Genomic DNA, 9,580 nt, shown 5'->3' on the forward strand with positions numbered 1-9,580 from the left:
GCAAATTATTTAGGTGGTAAATCGATCTGCCTGAAAACGCAATGATTTTGAATTTCGAAAATGGCAAATTTTTCCAAAAATTTATCATATTTTCTTTTTTTTTGTAAATAAACGCAAAACTTATCTGCCAAAATTTACCACTAAAATGAAGTACAACATGTGGGGAAAAAACAATCTCAGAATCGCTTTGATAAGTAACAGTGTTCAAAAGTTATAACCGTATAAAGAGACGCAAGTCAGAATCCAAAAAAATCGGGCTGAGCCTTAAGCTACAAAATGGCTGCGTCCTTAAGGGGTTAAGGATATTCTATCATCCATAATTTTCAGGTAGGGTTCGTTTATGGAGAGTGCTTGAATTTCCCCCAACCTTCTAGCTGTTGTTATAGCAACGAGAAAGGTGGTTTTTAAGGTGATATTTTTTATACTTGCGTCCTCTAGAGGCTCGAAAGGACCTCGTACAAGGCCATTCAGGACTATTGATAAGTCCCAGGGAGGAGTCCTGATGGGACATTTAGGACTAAGTCTAGTGGATGCTCTAAGAAAACGTCTTACCCACCTATGGTCAGCCAGAGAGACATCAAAGAAGACGCAGAGGCCTGAGACTTGAACCTTTAGCGTGCTGGTCTTAAGGCCTTTAGACAACCCTGCTTGAAGAAATTCCAATATATGCTGTATGTTAGGAGAAGACAGATTAGGGATTTCAGGATGGCAAAAGGATACAAATCTTTTCCAGATTTTGTGGTAGATCGCTGAAGTAACTGGCTTTCTACTTGCCTGTAATGTTGCAATGACTTCTTCTGAGAGACCTTTAGCTTTCAGCATTTGTTTCTCAGGATCCAGGCTGATAGATGGAATGACTCTGGATTGGGATGATGAACCGACCCCTGATATAGGAGATCCTTCCTTTGGGGGAGAATGACTGGTTCTTCTAATGCCATATTCTTTAGTGCTGGGAACCAGCTTCTTTTTGGCCAGAAGGGAACTATCAAGATAATTTTTAGGTCTTCTTGTCTTATTTTTTGCACCGTCCTTGAAATCAGAGGAAGTGGAGGGAAGGCATAGGCTAGCTTTGCATGCCAACTGTGGCAGAAGGCATCTAGAAGGTAGTCTTCTGCAAGGAGAAGTAGTGGTCTGCTTTCTTGTTCTCCCTGGTGGCAAATAGGTCTATTTGCGGTATTCCCCATTTTCGAGTCAAGTGGGAGAATACTTCCTTGTTTAGGCACCACTCGTGGGGATCTAGAGTGTACCTGCTCAGGAAATCTGCCTCTTTGTTTTCTGATCCCTTCAGATGGACTGCCGTCAGAGAGAGGACATTTTCTTCTGCCCAAAGAAAGATCTTTTTTGATAATTTTAGTAGAGATGTGGATTGTGTGCCCCCTTGGCGTTTGAGGTAGGCAACTGTGGTCGAGTTGTCCGATAATATTTTGAGGTTTTTACCCTGTAATTGTTCCGAGCAGACCTTCAGGGTTTCCCACACTGCCTTCAGTTTTTTGTAGTTTGAGGACCTGTTTATCTCTGACTGGGACCATTGGCCCTGAACCAGTTTCCCTGGGAGTTTTGCTCCCCAACCTGTCTTGCTTGCGTCTGTCAAAATGGATGTTATTGGCCAATTGCTCCATTTTAAGCCCCTGGTAAGATTTTCTACTGTCTTCTACCAGTTTAGAGAATTTTTTACCCATAGGGGAATGTTGATTTTCTTCTCCAGATGGTTTAAAGTCTTGTCCCAAGATGAAAGAATCCAATTCTGGAGGTCTCTTGAATGGTTTTGAGCCCAGGGGACACCGGCTATACAGGACGTGAGAAGGCCCAGGAGTTTCATGGCCTCTCTGATTGAACACTTCTGCCTGCTTTGGAACATCGACACCTGCAAAACAAGATTTTTGACTTTCTCTTCTGGGAGAAGAGAGCATTGGTGCACTGAGTCCAGTAGAATTCCTAGAAATTTTAACTTGGTGCTTGGTTGAAGATTTGATTTTTCGAAATTTATTATCCAACCTAAGTGTTCTAGGACTGCTATTGTCGTGTCTCTCTGGAATAAAAGGGTTTCCTCTGAGCTGGAGATTAGAAGGAGATCGTCTAAATAAGGGATTAGTAGTATGTTCTTTTGTCTTAAGACTGCTACCACCTCTGCCATAATTTTTGTAAACAGTCTGGGAGCCGAGGAGATCCCGGATGGTAGAGCTCTGAACTGAAAGTGCTTTACCTGGTTTTCTGGGGACAAGATCGCGAATCTCAGGTATCTTTGAGAGAAGGGATGGATTGAGACATGGTAATACGCGTCTTTCAAGTCGATGGTGCATAGAGCTGCTCCTTTTGGGATTAACGGTGTTGTGGACTTTAGGGACTCCATCTTGAATCTCCTGTATTTGATATGGGTATTTAGATTTTTTAGGTTTATAATCATTCTGTAGGCTCCGTTTGGCTTTTGAACTAAAAAGAGGGGAGAGTAGAATCCTTTCTTCTGTTGATGAGGAGGTACAGGAGATATTACGTCTTTGAGTAACAGAGACTGGACTTCTTCCCACATAAGAAGAAGCATCTGCTGAGATGATGTTCTTGTTGTCACAAACGTTTGAGGAGGTGGAGTGTTCAACTCGATCTTGTAGCCCTTCCGAATAACTTGTAGAATCCATGTATTCCTTATATTTTGTTCCCACTGAGCGGGGAAAAGAGCTAGTCTTCCCCCCACCCTGGCGTCATTGTTTTCGGGCAGGGTTGGGTTGGGTACTCTGGAAGGAACTGTAACCTCTACCTCTACCTCTTTTTGTGTAGCTCCATCTGCCTTGTTTACCTTTTCCGCGATAGGATGGAACTTTGTCACGGGAATCACGAAAGGAATGCCTCTTCTGTCTGGGTTCTGGAAAGCCTTTTTTCCTATCTGCAGCTTTCTCCAGGATCGTGTCCAATTCTGGACCAAATAGGAACTCGCCAGTAAAAGGTATGCCACATAAATTTGATTTTGACCTAAAGTCTCCCGACCATTGCTTGAGCCAGAGGGCTCTACGGGCGACATTAGAGAGTGCTCCTTCTTTGGTGGAGAATCTGACGCATTCCCCTGACGCATCTGCAATAAAGGTGGTTGCTAGTTTTAACAGAGGGAGAGACTCTAGGAGTTTTTCTCTCGAGGTTCCGCTGATAATCTGGTTCTCTAACCCGTTTAACCAGCAGGTGATTGTTCTGGCGACGGATGTAGTTGCTATATTTGCCTTTAGATTCAGCATTGCTGATTCCAAGGTTTTCTTTAAGACGCTGTCAGATTTGCAATCCATGGGGTCCTTAAGTTGAGTCGCATCCTCGAAAGGGAGGTCAGTCTTCTTTACTACTTTCGTAACCTGGATGTCCACTTTCGGAATTGAATTCCAATTTTTTTATTTTTCTTCGTCAAACACAAGTCTATTCCTGAAGTCTTTGGCTACTGATAGCCGTTTCTCTGGGTCTTTCCACTCTTCCCGGATAAGGTCTTCCAGCACATTATTGACTGGAAACACTCTTTTCTTTTTTGCTTTTAAACAACCGAAGAGCTCGTCCTGTACAGACTTTGTTTCCACAGGTTCTTCAACATTCAATGTTTCTCGGACCGCCCTTAGTAAAGTGTCCAGGTTATCCATAGGGAAGAGGAATCTAGTGTCATTTTTTTGCTCCTGGCTGTCTAGCTGCTCCTCTTCACCACCTTGGTAGGAACAGGAAGCCCTTTCAGGATCTGAATCCATCTCCTCCGGATTGGGTTCAGAGGGTTTGAACCTTTTTGGAGGAATTCCTTCGGAAAGGAGGGATGCAACTGTGCTTTTTACTTCAGATTTAAACATAGATCTCATCTCATCCATGAAGGACGTTTTTTCCTCGCGCATTATGTTATCCACACAATCTTTGCACAAAGGTTTTTTGTAGGATTCTGGACGTTTGTTAAAGCACATGTTGCATCTACGAGATGGAAGAGTCTTAGTTTTTGACTTATCTTCCTTCCTTTCCTCTTTTTTATCCTCTTTCTTCTCTTTTTCCTTTTTCTCCTAGGTGTGAGAAGAAAAAATATGAGGATGTATAGGGGATGTATGTATATACAGGCCCCCCCCTCCACCATTCCGCCCCTCAGACCCCCTTAACTTACAGATATCTGAGGAAGGGGGACTGGGTCCATGTTGCCTGTGGACAAGGGAGGAGATAGAGGTATGAGTGGAGCAAATACAAAAAAACGCCAGCCGTGGGACACATCTTACTAACCTGCGCCTTGTGACACATTTAGGTAAGAAAAACCTGCGGACGTCCTGGTAGCAAGAGAGGCCTCTAGTAGACTCTCCGCTTTTTAAACTCACCGCTCCACGCTCCTGACTCCCGAACGCCAATGACGAGAGGGCCGGCGTCACTTCCGGTGCGACGCGCGGACCGGAAGTCGTCATCGGGCCATGTGGAACGCAAAACCGGAAGTCGTCATCGGCCTTGTGGAACGCATACCGGAAGTTGTCATCGGGCCTTGTGGAACGCAGCTGGGTTTCACCGTCGGGAGCCGGAACATACGGTGCTGCCGTAGACCATAGAGGGACCGCAGGGATCACACCTAACACACCTCCACGATGTTGGCCAGGAAAGAAACCGATCGAGGCCCGGAGAGGAGAGGATCTTAGCACCAGGTGCCGCGCCTCCAAGGCGTCCCCCTCCACTCTCACCCCCCTAAGGAGATGAGAAGGAGAGAGACCCTCTCTTCCCCCTGACCTGTGTAGGGACAGGAAGAACACTGGTGAGGGATGCAGGGGGAGGGACATTTAACCTCTCTCCTTCCTGTCCCTGCAGAGGTCAAGGGGTAATCCTCCAGGTGGGCCGTCATGGGGGATGTCATGGAAATAAAGTTAAAGGTCCCCAAACACCACTATTCCCTATACACTTTTAAGTACAAAAAAACCCACCAAAAAAACACATATTTGGTATCGCCGTGTTCATAACAATCTGTACAATAAATGATTATCATAATTGGACCTCCTCTTGGTGAACGTTATAAAGAAAAGCCAGAAAAACTTGCCAAAAATGGACATTTTTCATCAATTACCTTTACAAAAAATGATCTAAAAAGTGGTCCAAAAAGGTTACAAGCACTAAAATGGTACCACGGAAAAGAACAACTTGTCACGCCCACAACCAAAAAATACTAAAGTTATGCCGCTGCAAAAATGGCGATACTAAAACAAATGGGATTTTTTCTATTCCAGTTTATCTCCAGTAAAATTGGACAAGTATAAATAAAACTATAGAAATGAGGTATCACCATAATCGAAGTGATCTATAGCAAAAAATAATATTATTTTTATGCTACAGTGAATTATCCCCCCCCAAAAAAATGCTAAAAATCAAAAACAAGAATTGAATATTTCATTTTCCGCCACACATCAAAGAGTTAATTAAATTTAATCAATAAGCTAAAGAGCAACTAAAATTAAGTTTTTTTAAGGGTATCTAATTTTGCAAAAAATAAGCCCTTATAAGTCCAAATTGGCAAAAAGAAAGAAAGATTGTATAGCCGATAAACCCCTTCCCAATGCATGCCATTATAGATTGGTGCGGCACAGTGATCAAGTTGGCGGCTGTTCCTGATGGCCATCCATTTTACCCCATGGACCAGAAGTGTTTCATAGCCCCTCCCACCAGTTCATGATTGCTGCTATTGGCTGGACATTGCAGACTAGCCAATAGGAGCAATTTTACTTAGGAAGTCAGTAATATCGATCACTGTGTCTGTAGCTCCATTTTGATCCATCCATTTTGCCTCATGGTCCAGATGGGTTTAGCTGTTCCCCAATCCATGTTCGCTGCAATTGGCTGGCCGATCCAAAAGCAGAAATATTAATATCACAGGGGCTAATTGGAGCAACACACAGCGATAATTGTTGCCGTCTTGGACAGCACCAATCATCAGTGGCAGTGTCTGGTGGCATCTTGCCATCTCCCAGAGAGCTCTAAACTGTGTACCTCCTGCTAGAGAAGGGTTACCACTTGTATGTGGATAACTTTGATCCCAGTGTTCTACTATTCCAATCCATTCTACTAGGCCTAAATTGTTAGGCAGCCACTTAGAAAGGGGGGCATCAAGGCGCTCAGAAATCAGAACATGGTGTTAGTCAAGTATGAGGACAAATGGGATGTCCTTGTTCTGACCACAATTCATGGGGACTCCAGCACCCTCACCACTGTACAAGGTACCACCACAGCTGCCCCCAAGCCAAACTGCATCCTGGCTTACAATAAATAGATGGGTGGGTTTGATCTGTCAGATTAGGTGCTGTACGGCGCCCTAAGGAAAATGAAGATATGGTACAAAACGCTGGCCGTGTACATTGTACAGATGATGCTGTACAACTCTTACGTGCTATTCCAATGTGCTGTTCATGAGGTGGTGATTAGGGAACTAACATTTGTACAAGATGGACAGGGTCCCGATACCTCTGGATTAGATGATCCCCTGATTTTCAAGGTTTTCCGGGAAAGGCAGGTGATTGGTACTGGCCTGGGGGAGCTCGATGCCGGACGGGAAAGGAGGTATGCGGAGTGAGGGTGTAGGGTGCTCGGAACCGTCCGGGGCGGGAGCTTTATGCTGGACTTGAGAGCGGAGGTATGCGGAGAGTGGGTGGCGGGCCCTTGATGCCCGCGGGGCGGAAGCTTGATGCTGGACAGCGCAGGAGCTTGATGCGGGCGGCGGGAGCTTGATGCCCGGCTGGCAGGGGGCGGGAGCTTGATGCTGGCTTGCGGGGGGCGGGAGCTTGATGCCAGCCGGCGGGGGGCGGGAGCTTGATGCCAGCCGGCGGGGGGCGGGAGCTTGATGCCAGCCGGCGGGGGGCGGGAGCTTGATGCCAGCCGGCGGGGGGCGGGAGCTTGATGCCAGCCGGCGGGGGGCGGGAGCTTGATGCCAGCCGGCGGGGGAGGGAGCATGGTGACAGCCGGCGGGGGGTGAAAGCACGGTGATGCCTCCTCATCCAGCAGGAGGCGCACCACCTGAGAAGACTTTCTCAACTCGCCTCATGGCAGGTCCGCCCCTGCTAGGGCTCTCCAAATGCATGTAAATGATTCTGTCAAATTTGGCTTTTAAAAGCAAACATCCCTCTTTCCCTCTACTGTGCGCCCATAAAACATTTTATATGCACATGTGAGGTACTTCTACATTCGGGAGAAATACCATATATACTCGTGTATAAGCCGAGTTTTTCAGCACAAAAAATGTGCTGAAAAACATCCCCTTGGCTTATACACGAGTCACAAGTTAAAACACAACACTTAAAAAATACTTAAAAAATAAGAAACTTATATGCTCACCCTCCGGTGGCCCCAATCTGCAGCGCTGCTCCCCCGATGTCCGCGCGGGTCCTCTTCTGGCTTCCGCGCCCGTCTTCTGTCTCCTGTATATCGCGCTGGGCACCGCCATTGCTCTCTCCAGCACGATGTACAGAGGTCGGGCGCGGAAGCCAAAAGAGGACCCGCACGGCCATCGGGGGAGCTGCGCTGCAGATCGGGGCCACCGGAGGGTGAGTATATACGTTTATTTTTATTTTTTTAATGCTGGGCTGGGCTGTATACTACTGGGGGCAGGCTGGGCAGTGCTGTATACTACTGGGGGCAGTGCTGTATACTACTGGGGGCAGGCTGGGCAGTGCTGTATACTACTGGGGGCAGGCTGGGCAGTGCTGTATACTACTGGGGGCAGGCTGGGCAGTGCTGTATACTACTGGGGGCAGACTGGGCAGTGCTGTATACTACTGGGGGCAGGCTGGGCAGTGCTGTATACTACTGGGGGCAGGCTGGGCAGTGCTGTATACTACTGGGGGCAGGCTGGGCAGTGCTGTATACTACTGGGGGCAGGCTGGGCAGTGCTGTATACTACTGGGGGCAACCTGGGCAGTGCTGTATACTACTGGGGGCAAGCTGGGCAGTGCTGTATACTACTGGGGGCAGGCTGTATACTACTGGGAGCAGGCTGTATACTCCTGGGGGCAGGCTGGGGTGGCTGTATACTACTGGGGGCAGGCTGGGGTGGCTGTATACTACTGGGGGCAGGCTGTATACTATAGGGGGCTGACTGGCTATATACTGGGGGGGGGGGTCTGTGACCAATCCATTTCCCACCCTCGGCTTATAGTCGAGTCAATAGGTTTTCCCAGTTTTTGGTGGTAAAATTAGGGGTCTCGGCTACTGTAGTTTTACACATTTTTATTACATTTTTTATCCCTTGTGACTAAAAAAAACAAAACAAATTTTACACCTTGCTACATTCTCCAAGGGGTGTACTTTCCAAAATGGTTTCACTCATTGGGGTTCCCCTCTGTTTTGGTACCAATAGGGCTCTCCAAATGCATCCTGACACATGTAAAGGATTTCTGTCCAATTTGGCTTCTAAAAGGCCAACGCCCCTCTTTCCCTTCTGAGCCCTACTGTGTACCCATGGCCGGCGCCAGCACCCGGCTTACCCGGGCAAGTGCTGGGGCCCCAAAGCTTCCAGAGGGGCCCACGGCACACGCTGGCCCGATCACATAACTCAATTACATCGGCTTCCTTGTGCCGCCGATGTAATTGAGAGCTGGAGTGCTGGCGCGGGTGACGGAGGCGGCGCCGCAAGCAGGACCCTCGGAGGACTCAACAAGTGACAGGCAGAGCGTCTCTGTGCAGGACGCTGGCCGGCGACGTCACGACCTCACGCCGCCAGCGTCCCTACTGCTGCACAAAAGACGCTGCCCTGAGGATCGCGGCCCCAGAAGAGGTGAAGAGGAGAAGAGAAGAGGAGCGCGGGATAGAGCCCTGGACCTGCATGAGGTGAGTTAAGGTTTATTATTTTTCTACTGCCCACTATATGGTGTCCAACTAATAGAGCCTGGCTGTAACAGGTAAAAGGAGCTGTATATTACATTGAGGGGCTGTATATTAATTTGAGGAGCTGTATATTAAATTGAGGAGCTGTATATTAAATTGAGGGGTTGTATATTAAATTGAGGGGCTGTATATTAAATTGATGGGCTGTGTATTAACCCTTTAAGGATTAAGTGTTTTTACATTAATTTTTCGCTTCACACCTTCTAAAATCTTTAAGGTTTTCATTTTCCTGTGTACAGAGCCGTGTGAGAGCTTTATTCTGCATAACAAACTTTACTTCTCAGTGACGCTGTTTATTATTCCTGCCGTGTACTGGGAAGCTGGAAAACATTCCAAATGTGGGGAGATTGGAGAAAAAACACATTTGTGTGACTTTATTGTGGGCTGTTTTTTCCATATAGGTTTTATTGCATTTTAATACATTTTCGAAAAAATGAAAACTTTTTCATACTATGGTGTAGGAGCTGTGTGTGGTATAATTTTTTGTGAGATGAGCTGACGTTTTCATTGCTACCATTTTGAGGACCGCAACTTTTTGATCACTTTTTATAAAATAAATTTATGTGATGTAAAATGGTGTAAAGGTGGTGTTTTGGCTAATTAGGCGCCATCTTCCATTATGGGGTTCACCGTCAGGAATAACCATTTTTATATTTTGATCAGGCAGTTTGAGAAGCTGTTGTGCCTGTTTTTGTAATTTTTACTGTTTATTTAATTGTATATCAGCTGTAGGGAAAGA

At 46.5% G+C, this 9,580-nt stretch overlaps 1 long non-coding RNA gene across 1 annotated transcript in view; it reads right to left on the reverse strand.

The window, feature by feature from the left end:
* LOC140070599 (uncharacterized) overlaps positions 1 to 9,580 on the reverse strand; it is a 75,372-nt gene that overhangs the window by 64,654 nt on the left and 1,138 nt on the right. The gene's annotated exons all lie outside the window — the stretch shown is intronic.

This window comes from Engystomops pustulosus, chromosome 7 (assembly GCF_040894005.1).
Source record: "Engystomops pustulosus chromosome 7, aEngPut4.maternal, whole genome shotgun sequence".
NCBI lineage: Eukaryota > Metazoa > Chordata > Amphibia > Anura > Leptodactylidae > Engystomops > Engystomops pustulosus.